The following is a 16,890-nucleotide window of genomic DNA, read 5'->3' on the forward strand; positions in this document are numbered from 1 at the left end:
ACTCACTCCCTCCCTGCGCATCCCCGGAGAGGATTTACTCCGTCCTTTGTTCCCGACAGCACCTCTCCAGCGCAAATCCCACTTCACACAGACACTGACTAAGCAGACCTAAGGCAGTGGTTCCAATCCCCAGCTGCAATCCCCAACTCCCTGTCTCCTGCACAGCTCGTCCAAGCACTCCCAGCAATCTCACCTCAGCCCAGACACTCTCTGTCCGCAGAGGGAAACACAACCCGATGGCACGCAGCTCTGGCACCACATTCCCTCTTCCCTTCTCCCTTTTTCCAGCACACCAGGCTGCTGGAAACGGCATTCCCTAGGCAGTTCATCCCAACACAGAGAAGAGGAGCCTGTCACTTATCCAAACCATGGGCAGGACAAGGGGGGCCCTAGCTGGCTTTGGCTGCTCTAATACCAAAGCTCTTGGGACGACTTCAGTGGTTTTTCCTGTCTTGAAAGAGTGCAGAAAAGCAAAGTTAATCCCACTGTGGACTCCAAGACTCCTGCATTTCCTATTTCTCCTATGATTGCTCACCATGAAATTTTATCCATGGAAAAAAAGCATGAAGAATAACACCATATCAAATAAAAAGTGCCCTTTTCCAGCATTTTTATACCAGGCATTAAAAAGATGCCCATTTCTCTTCCAGCATTGCTTCCCTCATTTTAGCAGAACCGTTTTCATCCCAGACCCCACTCATCAGCTGTTCAATCCTCTGGCACTGGATTTGGACAAAAGAAGGGACGCACCTGGATCGCAGGAAATCACAGAGAGAAACCCCTCCAAAACCTGACAGAGAAAAACAACAGGAGATGCAGGAAGACACATCCCTCATTTGCACATCCGGAGTGCTTTTCTAAAGACTTCTCTGCATCTGGATGCTCTTTGCACTTGGCAGCAAACTGCTTCCACTGCTTTCCACTCCAGCAAGGGGAACATCCCTGGAATTTCATGTCCAGTGTCTCTGCCTAAAGCAGCCCCACGGCAACACGAAGCTTCCCTCGGGCATTTCGTTTCTTTATCCCAAACATTCTCCCCACTCAGCCACAATCTAGAAAGAACAAAAGGGAAAAGAAGGAAGACCAATTAATTCTGACATAAGGAGTCTTGACTATCCCGACACACTGCCAGGTGAAAAAGCATCCCTGCCACTCTAACAAATCCCCCTGATACTGTCTCCATTCTGTATCAATTATTTAAACGTTGTATTAAGGAGCGTAAGGACACAATGCTTGGAATTCTCAAAAATGGCTCCGCCTGGCTACTCCAAGCACTTTCTCACCCGGGGAGCTGAGCTGTCCCACATTTAAACGCCACGTTTGATCCAAATCCCATAGAAATCTGATATTGTTTGGCTCCTGAGCTTTCCCAAAAGCTGTGCAGTCAAGCCTGGAAATCCTCACTGAAGCTTTGCCATGTCACATCGGGATTTACCCTTGGGAAAACCCCACTCTGAGCACTTGGGTTTCAAGAAGTTGCACCCAATGTTACAGACACAGAATTCCTGTGGGGTTTGGCATTTCCTGCACCTCCAAACACGTAAAAAGAATGAAGTGCAGAGTCCCGAGGCTCCATTATTGCCATTCCCCTCACATCCCTTTCCTCAGCTGCACGTGGCTTTGTGCCTCCTCTGAAGGGCTGGAAAGGAATTTGGGAACCCCCCTCAGCTTCTTCGGTTTTCAGCTTTTTCTCTGAGCCGGCCCAAAAGGCAAACAGGAAAAAAAAACCCCAGAAGTGCACAAAATCCCAGCCCCTCCCAAGATGCAGCTCCTCACACCAAACCTTGGGAGAATCCCTGGTGCTTCCAACACCGCTGCAATCCCACCTGGAGCTGAGCTTACAGGGTGCTCTGCCTAATCCACATCCAAGCCTGGATAGCCCAAAGCCTGCAAGAAAAGAGGAGGCAAAGTGAAGGGGAGAGGGGGGGAAAAACGGAGTTTTAGGTTTTTCCCATGTTTGCAACAGGATTGAAGGGCAGGATGGAGAGGTTTTGTGGAAAAGAAGTACCAAAGGCTGCTTCATTCCCAGCAATTAGCGCTGCTCAATCCAAGAGGCCCAATCCACCAGGTTTAAACAGGAGCGGCCGACAGGATGGGTTATGACACAGATCTGTGAAGCTGGAGCCTTCTTCCTTCTCCCGGGCTCTCCCAGAAATTCTCCATGTCCGGACATGCTCCCGCTCTCCCCGCTGGGGAGGACGGACTTGGATAGCCCGGGTGACTGGTGAGCCTAAAACAATAAGTGATGCAGTGATCCAAGTGTTTTTCCCCAGGAAATGACATATTCTCTGGACCTGGGATAACCCATATCCCATGGCCTTCTCCAGGAAGAGTCCCAGCTGGATATGGTCTCCCAGAAAGGATTCCATAGGGGCTCACCTTTTGCTTGGAGCTCGGCTGAATTCCTCAGCAATGCCAGGGAATGTGGCCATTGGAGGCTTTGAGCAGATTAGGCTCATTTGCCTTTTGAGGTTTTGTTACCATCTCTCAGACTTCCCACTGGATTGTGGTCTCCAAGGAACATGTAAATCCCATTGGATTCCTGCTCTTTGGATATTTTTTGTACCATTCCTGTACAAAACGAGGCCCCCTGTTCGGATGCTTTTCCCCACCGTTCCCCAGCAGTTTTATCTGCCAGTCCATTCCCTGTGTTGGTTGGGCTCTTCCCAGATCTCTGAGCTCCTTCACAAGGCAGGAGATCCATTTGGCCCAGGAACTGAACCCTCCCGAGGAATTGTCGGATGCCATCTCCACATTTCACAGCTGATCCTTGTGCTCAAAGGATCCCTCTTTCTTCCCTTCAGCCAATTCCAAGCCTCGCTGCCCCCAGCTGGGAACAGTCCCCAGGCCGATCCCTGCAGTCTTCCCTGCCAGGATCCTGCTCAGGAATCCATGGGAATGTAAGAATTAATTCTTCCCACCCCTGCTCAGTTCTAATTCCAAAGGATTTGGTGTCTGCCTTACCTGGCTGGAGCCTGCTTCCAACTCTGTTCTTGCTGCTTCTGCTGCTTTCCATTTCCCAGGAATTCCACCAACGGAGCGACAGCGTTTTCCACCTCCTCCTCCAGGATTCCCTCTGTTGCGTTCGGGTGCTGGAAGGATATCAAAACCTGGGCCTCACTATCAGGAATTATATCCCCGGATTTGTTCCTTTCCAAATGTCACCTCTTCCCAACAAAGCACTGGCCATCCAAGGAATTATAGAGAGCCATGTGCTGACCACTGCTTACTCCTCTGGAATGTCAGAGCTTGGAAAAAAAGGGCAGTTGAGGCTTTTCCTGGTGCTGCCCATCAAGTGTATTTTACCTAAGTGCCCCTGCCCATGCCTTTGCCTGTATCCACCAAAAATCCACCCGTTCATTCCCCAGCTGCTGCCTCCCTCTTTTCCTGGATCCAACAGAATTTTAACAGGTGAATATTCCACTCTGGAAGAGCACCTTTCATTCCAAACCTAAGAACAAACAAATGAATCACTTTCCTTTGACCTTCCTTATTAGGATTCCACTGAGAGCAGTGGATGGAAAATGATCCTCTCCTGGTCCCTGCTGGATTCCAGGAGCAGGGATCCTTTCCCTCTTTCCCCCCACCCCCCGCAGTGCCCTCCTCCCCCTCCCGCCCCACCCCGCACCCTTTTCAGCCTTTGTTCCACAGCTTTTGCCTCCGGACCTCAGATCCTTTTGGTCTCCAGGAGCTCCCAGCAGCCCCACAGCCTTTCCTCTCCCATCCTGATCCTTTCTCCAGGAATGGAGCTCTGCATTGCAATTCCCTTCTCTTTTCTCCGACAATTCCCACCAACCCAGACCTAAAGCTGACACAAGGAACGCTTGGTGCCCACAAATCCAAATCCAGACCTGGCCATCCCTAAACCAGCAACTCCCGGACAATTTGCGTTCATTCCAACCTAAGACTGAGGACTCACCTAATCCTTCAAAATTCCCAAGAAATATCCCGTTGCCTTCAGCTCCCAGGGGATTCTGCTTCGTGCTCACACGGATTTGGGACTTCCCTGAAAAACCCGTGCAGGGCACGCTGGAATCCCCGATCCCGTGAATCCGGGGAGTGTGAAAAGCTCGGTCCAGCCTGGGCCCCCAGAAATTTTTGCCAAATATCCCCCAAGTCCTCGGGACAACAGAACTCTCTGGTACTGCATTTTTGGCATTGTAAAGCCTGGAATTACTTTATTCCTAGTGCTGGGCTCTGGATGTGGCCGAGAAAATCCCGGCCTCCACACAGACCCAGATTCCAAACTTTTTGATACATTTGAGCAAACCGAGAAATTCCCCTTCCCTGCTTCTTCTTAAGGGCATCCTTCTCTTCCCTTACCCGGCCTGCTCTCTCCCACTGGGCTGGGTTTTTCCCTTCCCATGCTAATTAGTCCCTACTTCTAGGAGGTTTAGGTACCTTTCTTCCCTGGCAGGGATTTCTTAACACAGCTACCGAGGCTTTGGGAGTCTTCTTTATCTTCTACTTTCTGGAAACACACCCTCTGATCCATAAATGCCACAATCCAGATGCCCAACTTCACCAAGACATCCTTTTCACCTAAAAACACTCACTCTCAACTCTTAGATCTTTTAAAGTTTTACCCCCGCAAAATTCCCCTGCTTTTCCACCGCTGAATTCCTCCGTCCTGATTCCAAGAATTTCTTGAATACCACGGGGCTTTTCTCAAGATTTACCCCCACAACCTTCCCTACGTGCCCACTGCTCACCACCTCATTTTTCCCTCAATGTCTTCGTTCTCCACCCCAGAGAGTTTGTCAAGTGTTGCCTCCAAAATGTTCCCCCTCTCTCCACTACTGAGTTCCCCATTTTGCCTTCAAAATATTCCTTCTGTCCCCTCCAGCTTGCATCCACTTTTACCCCCAACATTTTACTTCCTCTACAATATTGATTAAACCTTTTCCACCCCAAAAATGTGCATTCCCTCCCTTAAACAGCACCTCAGCTTTTCCCTCAAAAATGCCCCAGAGAGAAACTCCGATTCAGCCCCCAAACTCCCATTTTCCTACACAAACAGTTCTTGTGGCCCCTCTCAATTCCCCCAGGCTTTCAGCTAAAGGAATAACTGGAAGCCTATTCCCTCATCTCTGCCCTCCTTTTGCTTTCCTGGAAAACCTTGCCATCCCACACTTTCTCCAAGAGATCTGCTGCGAGTACTGCAAGGTCTGCTCTGTCAGAGTGCCAGGGGGGTTTACAGCACTTGCTCCTCTGCATCTTCACCCTTTCATCAGCTTTCCCCTGGAACGGTGTTGTGCGAGAAGCTTGGAATTACCAGAAATGGATCGGGTTCACATTTTTTCCCCACCAGTTTTCATCTGGTTTGAAATTCCTGGAATGACCCTCAAATGTGCCCTAGAACAGTGCTGTGAAAGGATCAGTCAGAAGAACAGCCTGAAAGCAGAAAACCACCTCCAGCAGCAGCCAGAATGATCCCATTTCTGTTCTTACCTGCTCCTGCCAGAGCTCCCAACAGCCATTCCCATTCCAAAACAACAACTATGGAAGACATTCCTGCTGTCTGTGAGGGTGAGGTGGCAGTTCTGGATGTTCTTTGCTGTGGAATCGGACAACAAACAGAGTGTAAATGATCTTGGTGGCTCTTCCAAGCCAAACCACCCCGTGATTCCTTGCGTGGATCAGCACCTGTCCCAACCCCATTCCAGAAACCTCCTCCCACTAACCCAGAACTTTCCTTTTTCCGCTCAACATCAGGGATTTGCTGCCGAGTGCCCCCGCAGGGGACGCCTCAGCATTCCCTGGGACGCCTCAGCATTCCCTGGGCTGCTGTTCCACGCCGATCCCGTGTCCAGCGCCGTTCCGGGCTGCAGTGCCGGGCTCTCCCCACAAGGCGGCAGCACCGGGAGCGAGCAGCCCCGGCCGGTCCCGCTGTCTCGGGGCAGCTGCGCCTTTAACCCGCCCGGAGCCGGCGGGGCCGTGAACACAGCGGGCAAAAACCCCACCGATCCCCTTTATTTCACCTCCATGGGCACAGGATCGCAGCATTCCCTGGGCTGGAAGGGACCCGCAGGGAGCATCGAGTCCAAATCCTGGTCCTGCACCCCAAGAATCCCACCCTGTGCCCGAGAGCCTTGTCCAGACCCAAACTCTGCCCCTAGGATCCTGAAAACACAGTGAGGCTGGGAGAAGGATGACAGTGGAAGATTTTTTATATAGATCTCCTTGTACGATCGTTATATAATATCATTAGATCGCCCAGGAACCCATCCCTGTACCTGGACAGCCAGAAGTGCACAAAATCCCAGCCCCTCCCAAGATGCAGCTCCTCACACCAAACCTTGGGAGAATCCCTGGTGCTTCCAACACTGCTGCAATCCCACCTGGAGCTGAGCTTACAGGGTGCTCTGCCTAATCCACATCCAAGCCTGGATAGCCCAAAGCCTGCAAGAAAAGAGGAGGCAAAGTGAAAAGGAGAGAGGGGGAAAAAAACAGAGTTTTAGGTTTTTCCCGTGTTTGCAACAGGATTGAAGGGCAGGATGGAGAGGTTTCGTGGAAAAGAAGTACCAAAGGCTGCTTCATTCCCAGCAATTAGCGCTGCTCAGGTTGAATCCAAGAGGACCAATCCACCAGGTTTAAACAGGAGCGGCCGACAGGATGGGTTATGACACAGATCTGTGAAGCTGGAGCCTTCTTTCTTCTCCCGGGCTCTCCCAGAAATTCTCCATGTCCGGACATGCTCCCGCTCTCCCCGCTGGGGAGGACGGACTTGGATAGCCCGGGTGACTGGTGAGCCTAAAACAATAAGTGATGCAGTGATCCAAGTGTTTTTCCCCAGGAAATGACATATTCTCTGGACCTGGGATAACCCATATCCCATGGCCTTCTCCAGGAAGAGTCCCAGCTGGATATGGTCTCCCAGAAAGGATTCCATAGGGGCTCACCTTTTGCTTGGAGCTCGGCTGAATTCCTCAGCAATGCCAGGGAATGTGGCCATTGGAGGCTTTGAGCAGATTAGGCTCATTTGCCTTTTGAGGTTTTGTTACCATCTCTCAGACTTCCCACTGGATTGTGGTCTCCAAGGAACATGTAAATCCCATTGGATTCCTGCTCTTTGGATATTTTTTGTACCATTCCTGTACAAAACGAGGCCCCCTGTTCGGATGCTTTTCCCCACCGTTCCCCAGCAGTTTTATCTGCCAGTCCATTCCCTGTGTTGGTTGGGCTCTTCCCAGATCTCTGAGCTCCTTCACAAGGCAGGAGATCCATTTGGCCCAGGAACTGAACCCTCCCGAGGAATTGTCTGATGCCATCTCCACATTTCACAGCTGATCCTTGTGCTCAAAGGATCCCTCTTTCTTCCCTTCAGCCAATTCCAAGCCTCGCTGCCCCCAGCTGGGAACAGTCCCCAGGCCGATCCCTGCAGTCTTCCCTGCCAGGATCCTGCTCAGGAATCCATGGGAATGTAAGAATTAATTCTTCCCACCCCTGCTCAGTTCTAATTCCAAAGGATTTGGTGTCTGCCTTACCTGGCTGGAGCCTGCTTCCAACTCTGTTCTTGCTGCTTCTGCTGCTTTCCATTTCCCAGGAATTCCACCAACGGAGCGACAGCGTTTTCCACCTCCTCCTCCAGGATTCCCTCTGTTGCGTTCGGGTGCTGGAAGGATATCAAAACCTGGGCCTCACTATCAGGAATTATATCCCCGGATTTGTTCCTTTCCAAATGTCACCTCTTCCCAACAAAGCACTGGCCATCCAAGGAATATAGAGAGCGATGTGCTGACCACTGCTTACTCCTCTGGAATGTCAGAGCTTGGAAAAAAAGGGCAGTTGAGGCTTTTCCTGGTGCTGCCCATCAAGTGTATTTTACCTAAGTGCCCCTGCCCATGCCTTTGCCTGTATCCACCAAAAATCCACCCGTTCATTCCCCAGCTGCTGCCTCCCTCTTTTCCTGGATCCAACAGAATTTTAACAGGTGAATATTCCACTCTGGAAGAGCACCTTTCATTCCAAACCTAAGAACAAACAAATGAATCACTTTCCTTCGACCTTCCTTATTAGGATTCCACTGAGAGCAGTGGATGGAAAATGATCCTCTCCTGGTCCCTGCTGGATTCCAGGAGCAGGGATCCTTTCCCTCTTTCCCCCCACCCCCCGCAGTGCCCTCCTCCCCCTCCTGCCCCACCCCGCACCCTTTTCAGCCTTTGTTCCACAGCTTTTGCCTCCGGACCTCAGATCCTTTTGGTCTCCAGGAGCTCCCAGCAGCCCCACAGCCTTTCCTCTCCCATCCTGATCCTTTCTCCAGGAATGGAGCTCTGCATTGCAATTCCCTTCTCTTTTCTCCGACAATTCCCACCAACCCAGACCTAAAGCTGACACAAGGAACGCTTGGTGCCCACAAATCCAAATCCAGACCTGGCCATCCCTAAACCAGCAACTCCCGGACAATTTGCGTTCATTCCAACCTAACACTGAGGACTCACCTAATCCTTCAAAATTCCCAAGAAATATCCCGTTGCCTTCAGCTCCCAGGGGATTCTGCTTCGTGCTCACACGGATTTGGGACTTCCCTGAAAAACCCGTGCAGGGCACGCTGGAATCCCCGATCCCGTGAATCCGGGGAGTGTGAAAAGCTCGGTCCAGCCTGGGCCCCCAGAAATTTTTGCCAAATATCCCCCAAGTCCTCGGGACAACAGAACTCTCTGGTACTGCATTTTTGGCATTGTAAAGCCTGGAATTACTTTATTCCTAGTGCTGGGCTCTGGATGTGGCCGAGAAAATCCCGGCCTCCACACAGACCCAGATTCCAAACTTTTTGATACGTTTTAGCAAACCGAGAAATTCCCCTTCCCTGCTTCTTCTTAAGGGCATCCTTCTCTTCCCTTACCCGGCCTGCTCTCTCCCACTGGGCTGGGTTTTTCCCTTCCCATGCTAATTAGTCCCTACTTCTAGGAGGTTTAGGTACCTTTCTTCCCTGGCAGGGATTTCTTAACACAGCTACCGAGGCTTTGGGAGTCTTCTTTATCTTCTACTTTCTGGAAACACACCCTCTGATCCATAAATGCCACAATCCAGATGCCCAACTTCAACAAGACATCCTTTTCACCTAAAAACACTCACTCTCAACTCTTAGATCTTTTAAAGTTTTACCCCCGCAAAATTCCCCTGCTTTTCCACCGCTGAATTCCTCCGTCCTGATTCCAAGAATTTCTTGAATACCACGGGGCTTTTCTCAAGATTTACCCCCACAACCTTCCCTACGTGCCCACTGCTCACCACCTCATTTTTCCCTCAATGTCTTCGTTCTCCACCCCAGAGAGTTTGTCAAGTGTTGCCTCCAAAATGTTCCCCCTCTGTCCACTACTGAGTTCCCCATTTTGCCTTCAAAATATTCCTTCTGTCCCCTCCAGCTTGCATCCACTTTTACCCCCAACATTTTACTTCCTCTACAATATTGATTAAACCTTTTCCACCCCAAAAATGTGCATTCCCTCCCTTAAACAGCACCTCAGCTTTTCCCTCAAAAATGCCCCAGAGAGAAACTCCGATTCAGCCCCCAAACTCCCATTTTCCTACACAAACAGTTCTTGTGGCCCCTCTCAATTCCCCCAGGCTTTCAGCTAAAGGAATAACTGGAAGCCTATTCCCTCATCTCTGCCCTCCTTTTGCTTTCCTGGAAAACCTTGCCATCCCACACTTTCTCCAAGAGATCTGCTGCGAGTACTGCAAGGTCTGCTCTGTCAGAGTGCCAGGGGGGTTTACAGCACTTGCTCCTCTGCATCTTCACCCTTTCATCAGCTTTCCCCTGGAACGGTGTTGTGCGAGAAGCTTGGAATTACCAGAAATGGATCGGGTTCACATTTTTTCCCCACCAGTTTTCATCTGGTTTGAAATTCCTGGAATGACCCTCAAATGTGCCCTAGAACAGTGCTGTGAAAGGATCAGTCAGAAGAACAGCCTGAAAGCAGAAAACCACCTCCAGCAGCAGCCAGAATGATCCCATTTCTGTTCTTACCTGCTCCTGCCAGAGCTCCCAACAGCCATTCCCATTCCAAAACAACAACTATGGAAGACATTCCTGCTGTCTGTGAGGGTGAGGTGGCAGTTCTGGATGTTCTTTGCTGTGGAATCGGACAACAAACAGAGTGTAAATGATCTTGGTGGCTCTTCCAAGCCAAACCACCCCGTGATTCCTTGCGTGGATCAGCACCTGTCCCAACCCCATTCCAGAAACCTCCTCCCACTAACCCAGAACTTTCCTTTTTCCGCTCAACATCAGGGATTTGCTGCCGAGTGCCCCCGCAGGGGACGCCTCAGCATTCCCTGGGACGCCTCAGCATTCCCTGGGCTGCTGTTCCACGCCGATCCCGTGTCCAGCGCCGTTCCGGGCTGCAGTGCCGGGCTCTCCCCACAAGGCGGCAGCACCGGGAGCGAGCAGCCCCGGCCGGTCCCGCTGTCTCGGGGCAGCTGCGCCTTTAACCCGCCCGGAGCCGGCGGGGCCGTGAACACAGCGGGCAAAAACCCCACCGATCCCCTTTATTTCACCTCCATGGGCACAGGATCGCAGCATTCCCTGGGCTGGAAGGGACCCGCAGGGAGCATCGAGTCCAAATCCTGGTCCTGCACCCCAAGAATCCCACCCTGTGCCCGAGAGCCTTGTCCAGACCCAAACTCTGCCCCTAGGATCCTGAAAACACAGTGAGGCTGGGAGAAGGATGACAGTGGAAGATTTTTTATATAGATCTCCTTGTACGATCGTTATATAATATCATTAGATCGCCCAGGAACCCATCCCTGTACCTGGACAGCCAGAAGTGCACAAAATCCCAGCCCCTCCCAAGATGCAGCTCCTCACACCAAACCTTGGGAGAATCCCTGGTGCTTCCAACACTGCTGCAATCCCACCTGGAGCTGAGCTTACAGGGTGCTCTGCCTAATCCACATCCAAGCCTGGATAGCCCAAAGCCTGCAAGAAAAGAGGAGGCAAAGTGAAAAGGAGAGAGGGGGAAAAAAACAGAGTTTTAGGTTTTTCCCGTGTTTGCAACAGGATTGAAGGGCAGGATGGAGAGGTTTCGTGGAAAAGAAGTACCAAAGGCTGCTTCATTCCCAGCAATTAGCGCTGCTCAGGTTGAATCCAAGAGGACCAATCCACCAGGTTTAAACAGGAGCGGCCGACAGGATGGGTTATGACACAGATCTGTGAAGCTGGAGCCTTCTTTCTTCTCCCGGGCTCTCCCAGAAATTCTCCATGTCCGGACGCGCTCCCGCTCTCCCTGCTGGGGAGGACGGACTTGGATAGCCCGGGTGACTGGTGAGCCTAAAACAATAAGTGATGCAGTGATCCAAGTGTTTTTCACAAGGAAATGACATATTCTCTGGACCTGGGATAACCCATATCCCATGGCCTTCTCCAGGAAGAGTCCCAGCTGGATATGGTCTCCCAGAAAGGATTCCATAGGGGCTCACCTTTTGCTTGGAGCTCGGCTGAATTCCTCAGCAATGCCAGGGAATGTTGCCATTGGAGGCTTTGGGCAGATTGGGCTCATTTGCCTTTTTAGGTTTTGTTACTGTCTCTCAGACTTCCCACTGGAATGTGGTCTCCAAGGAATATGTAAATCCCATTGGATTCCTGCTCTTCCGGACAATTTTTTGTACCATTCCTGTACAAAACGAGGCCCCCTGTTCGGATGCTTTTCCCCACCGTTCCCCAGCAGTTTTATCTGCCAGTCCATTCCCTGCGCTGGTTGGGCTCTTCCCAGATCTCTGAGCTCCTTCACAAGGCAGGAGATCCATTTGGCCCAGGAACCGAACCCTCCCGAGGAATTGTCTGATGCCATCTCCACATTTCATAGCTGATCCTTGTGCTCAAAGGATCCCCCTTTCTTCCCTCCAGCCAATTCCAAGCCTCGCTGCCCCCAGCTGGGAACAGTCCCCAGGCTGATCCCTGCAGTCTTCCCTGCCGGGATCCTGCTCAGGAATCCATGGGCTACGAATGTAAGAATTAATTCTTCCCACCCCTGCCCAGTTCTAATTCCAAAGGATTTGGTGGCTGCCTTACCCGGCTGGAGCCTGCTTCCAACTCTGTTCTTGCTGCTTCTGCTGCTTTCCATTTCCCAGGAATTCCACCAACGGAGCAACAGCGTTTTCCACCTCCTCCTCCAGGATTCCCTCTGTTGCGTTCGGGTGCTGGAAGGATATCAAAACCTGGGCCTCACTATCAGGAATTATATCCCCGGATTTGTTCCTTTCCAAATGTCACCTCTTCCCAACAAAGCACTGGCCATCCAAGGAATATAGAGAGCGATGTGCTGACCACTGCTTACTCCTCTGGAATGTCAGAGCTTGGAAAAGTGGGCAGCTGGAGCTTTTCCTGGGGGTGCTGCCCATGCAGTGTATTTTACCTAAGAGCCCCTGCCCATGCCTTTGCCTGTATCCACCAAAAATCCACCCGTTCATTCCCCAGCTGGTCCTCCCTCTTTTCCTGGATCCAACAGAATTTTAACAGGTGAATATTCCCCTCTGGAAGAGCACCTTTCATTCCAAACCTAGGAACAAACAAATGAATCACTTTCCTTCGACCTTCCTTATTAGGATTCCGCTGAGAGCAGTGGATGGAAAATGATCCTCTCCTGGTCCCTGCTGGATTCCAGGAGCAGGGATCCTTTCCCTCTTTCCCCCCACCCCCTGCGGTGCCCTCCTCCCCTTCCCGCCCCACCCCGCACCCTTTTCAGCCTTTCTTCCACAGCTTTTGCCTCCGGACCTCAGATCCTTTTGTTCTCCAGGAGCTCCCAGCAGCCCCACAGCCTTTCCTCTCCCATCCTGATCCTTTCTCCAGGAATGGAGCTCTGCATTGCAATTCCCTTCTCTTTTCTCCGACAATTCCCACCAACCCAGACCTAAAGCTGACACAAGGAACGCTCGGTGCCCACAAATCCAAATCCAGACCTGGCCATCCCTAAACCAGCAACTCCCGGACAATTTGCGTTCATTCCAACCTAACACTGAGGACCCACCTAATCCTTCAAAATTCCCAAGAAATATCCCGTTGCCTTCAGCTCCCAGGGGATTCTGCTTTGTGCTCACACGGATTTGGGACTTCCCTGAAAAACCCGTGCAGGGCACGCTGGAATCCCCGATCCCGTGAATCCGGGGAGTGTGAAAAGCTCGGTCCAGCCTGGGCCCCCAGAAATTTTTGCCAAATATCCCCCAAGTCCTCGGGACAACAGAACTCTCTGGTATGGCATTTTTGGCGTTGTAAAGCCTGGAATTACTTTATTCCTAGTGCTGGGCTCTGGATATGGCCGAGAAAATCCCGGCCTCCGCACAGACCCAGATTCCAAACTTTTTGATACGTTTTAGCAAACCGAGAAATTCCCCTTCCCTGCTTCTTCTTAAGGGCATCCTTCTCTTCCCTTACCCGGCCTGCTCTCTCCCACTGGGCTGGGTTTTTCCCTTCCCATGCTAATTAGTCCCTACTTCTAGGAGGTTTAGGTACCTTTCTTCCCTGGCAGGGATTTCTTAACACAGCTACCGAGGCTTTGGGAGTCTTCTTTATCTTCTACTTTCTGGAAACACACCCTCTGATCCATAAATGCCACAATCCAGATGCCCAACTTCAACAAGACATCCTTTTCACCTAAAAACACTCACTCTCAACTCTTAGATCTTTTAAAGTTTTACCCCCGCAAAATTCCCCTGCTTTTCCACCGCTGAATTCCTCCGTCCTGATTCCAAGAATTTCTTGAATACCACGGGGCTTTTCTCAAGATTTACCCCCACAACCTTCCCTACGTGCCCACTGCTCACCACCTCATTTTTCCCTCAATGTCTTCGTTCTCCACCCCAGAGAGTTTGTCAAGTGTTGCCTCCAAGATGTTCCCCCTCTGTCCACTACTGAGTTCCCCATTTTGCCTTCAAAATATTCCTTCTGTCCCCTCCAGATTGCATCCACTTTTACCCCCAACATTTTACTTCCTCTACAATATTGATTAAACCTTTTCCACCCCAAAAATGTGCATTCCCTCCCTTAAACAGCACCTCAGCTTTTCCCTCAAAAATGCCCCAGAGAGAAACTCCGATTCAGCCCCCAAACTCCCATTTTCCTACACAAACAGTTCTTGTGGCCCCTCTCAATTCCCCCAGGCTTTCAGCTAAAGGAATAACTGGAAGCCTATTCCCTCATCTCTGCCCTCCTTTTGCTTTCCTGGAAAACCTTGCCATCCCACACTTTCTCCAAGAGATCTGCTGCGAGTACTGCAAGGTCTGCTCTGTCAGAGAGCCTGGGGGGTTTACAGCACTTGTTCCTCTGCATCTGTACCCTTTCATCAGGTTTCCCCTGGAACGGTGTTGTGGGAGAAGCTTGGAATTACCAGAAATGGATCAGGTTCACATTTTTTCCCCACCAGTTTTCATCTGGTTTGAAATTCCTGGAATGACCCTCAAATGTGCCCTAGAACAGTGCTGTGAAAGGATCAATCAGAAGAACAGCCTGAAAGCAGAAAACCACCTCCAGCAGCAGCCGGAATGATCCCATTTCTGTTCTTACCTGCTCCTGCCAGAGCTCCCAACGGCCCTTCCCATTCCAAAACAAGAGCCATGCAAGACATTCCTGCTGTCCGTGAGGGTGAGGTGCCAGTTCTGGATGTTCTTTGCTGTGGAATCGGACAACAAACAGAGCGTAAATGATCTTGGTGGCTCTTCCAAGCCAAACCACCCCGTGATTCCTTGCGTGGATCAGCACCTGTCCCAACTCCATTCCAGAAACCTCCTCCCACTAACCCAGAACTTTCCTTTTTCCGCTCAACATCAGGGATTTGCTGCCGAGTGCCCCGGGCAGGGGACGCCTCAGCCTTCCCTGGGACGCCTCAGCATTCCAGCATTTTTATTCCAGGCATTAAAAGGATGCTCATTTCTCTTCCAGCATTGTTTTCATCCCAGACCCCCCTCGTCAGCTGTTCAATCCTCTGGCACTGGATTTGGACAAAAGAAGGGACGCACCTGGACTGCGGGAAATCACGGAGAGAAACCCCTCCAAAACCTGACAGAGAAAAACAACGGGAGATGCAGGAAGACATATCCCTCATTTGCACGTCTGGAATGCTTTTCTAAAGACTTCTCCGCATCTGGATGCTCTTTGCTCTTGGCTTTCTTTACAGGAATGCATTTGCTGCTAAACACATCTCAGGCCCTTGTTTGATCAGGATAAGGCGGGATGGAGATGAAGACGCACACAGGGAATAGCCAGGGAGATTCCCAGATCTCTGAACTCCTTCACAAGGCAGGAGATCCATTTGGCCCAGGAACCGAACCCTCCCGAGGAATTGTCTGATGCCATCTCCACATTTCATAGCTGATCCTTGTGCTCAAAGGATCCCCCTTTCTTCCCTCCAGCCAATTCCAAGCCTCGCTGCCCCCAGCTGGGAACAGTCCCCAGGCTGATCCCTGCAGTCTTCCCTGCCGGGATCCTGCTCAGGAATCCATGGGCTACGAATGTAAGAATTAATTCTTCCCACCCCTGCCCAGTTCTAATTCCAAAGGATTTGGTGGCTGCCTTACCCGGCTGAAGCCTGCTTCCAACTCTGTTCTTGCTGCTTCTGCTGCTTTCCATTTCCCAGGAATTCCACCAACGGAGCAACAGCGTTTTCCACCTCCTCCTCCAGGATTCCCTCTGTTGCGTTCGGGTGCTGGAAGGATATCAAAACCTGGGCCTCACTATCAGGAATTATATCCCCGGATTTGTTCCTTTCCACATGTCACCTCTTCCCAACAAAGCACTGGCCATCCAAGGAATATAGAGAGCGATGTGCTGACCACTGCTTACTCCTCTGGAATGTCAGAGCTTGGAAAAGTGGGCAGCTGGAGCTTTTCCTGGGGGTGCTGCCCATGCAGTGTATTTTACCTAAGAGCCCCTGCCCATGCCTTTGTCTGTATCCACCAAAAATCCACCCGTTCATTCCCCAGCTGCTGCCTCCCTCTTTTCCTGGATCCAACAGAATTTTAACAGGTGAATATTCCCCTCTGGAAGAGCACCTTTCATTCCAAACCTAAGAACAAACAAATCATTCCCTTGGACCTTCCTTATTTGAATTCCACTGAGAACGGTGGATGCAAAATGATCCTCTCCTGGCCCCTGCTGGATTCCTGGAGCAGGGATTCTTTCCCTCTTCCCCCCCCCCCCCCCCCCGCCCCCCCGCGGTGACCACCCTGCCCTGACCCCTTTTCAGGCTTTGTTCCACAGCTCGTCTCCAACTCTTGCATCCTTTCCCTCACTCCAGGAGCTCCCAGCAGTTCCACACCCTCTTTTCTCCCATCCTGATCCTTTCTCCAAGAACAGAGCTCTGCATTTCAATTCCCTTCGCTTTTCTCCGACAATTCCCACCAATCCAGACCTAAAGCTGACACAAGGAACACTCGGTGCCCACAAATGCAAATCCAGACCTGGCCATGCCTAAACCAGCAAGTCTGAACACACAATCCTGCACCATCTGCATTAATTCAAACCTAACAATTAGGACACACTGAAGACTTCAACATTCCCAAGAAACACCCTGTTGCCTTCAACTCCCTGGGGTTTTTGCTTTGAACTCATACGGATTAGGGGATCAAGGGATTTCCCTGAAAAAAACCTGTGTGGTGCATGCTGGAATCCCCGATCCCGTGAATCCAGGGAGTGTTAAAAGCTTAAGTCCAACCTGGCCCACCATAAATTTTTGCCAACTATCCCCCAAATGATCAGGTTAACAGAACCCTGCTGCGTTTTTAGTATTGGAAAGCCAGGAATTACTTTATTCCCAGAGCGAGGCTCTGGATATGGGCTTGGGGAGAACAAGACCTTACCAACTTACAGAGCCAGGGGATGACGTTTGGGAACAATCCTGGGCTGCCTGGCAGCAGTTCATTGTACCTCTTGTCACCCACGAACACCTTCACCCA

The sequence above is a fragment of the Aphelocoma coerulescens genome (assembly GCF_041296385.1).
Source record: "Aphelocoma coerulescens isolate FSJ_1873_10779 chromosome Z unlocalized genomic scaffold, UR_Acoe_1.0 ChrZ, whole genome shotgun sequence".
In the NCBI taxonomy this organism is placed as follows: domain Eukaryota; kingdom Metazoa; phylum Chordata; class Aves; order Passeriformes; family Corvidae; genus Aphelocoma; species Aphelocoma coerulescens.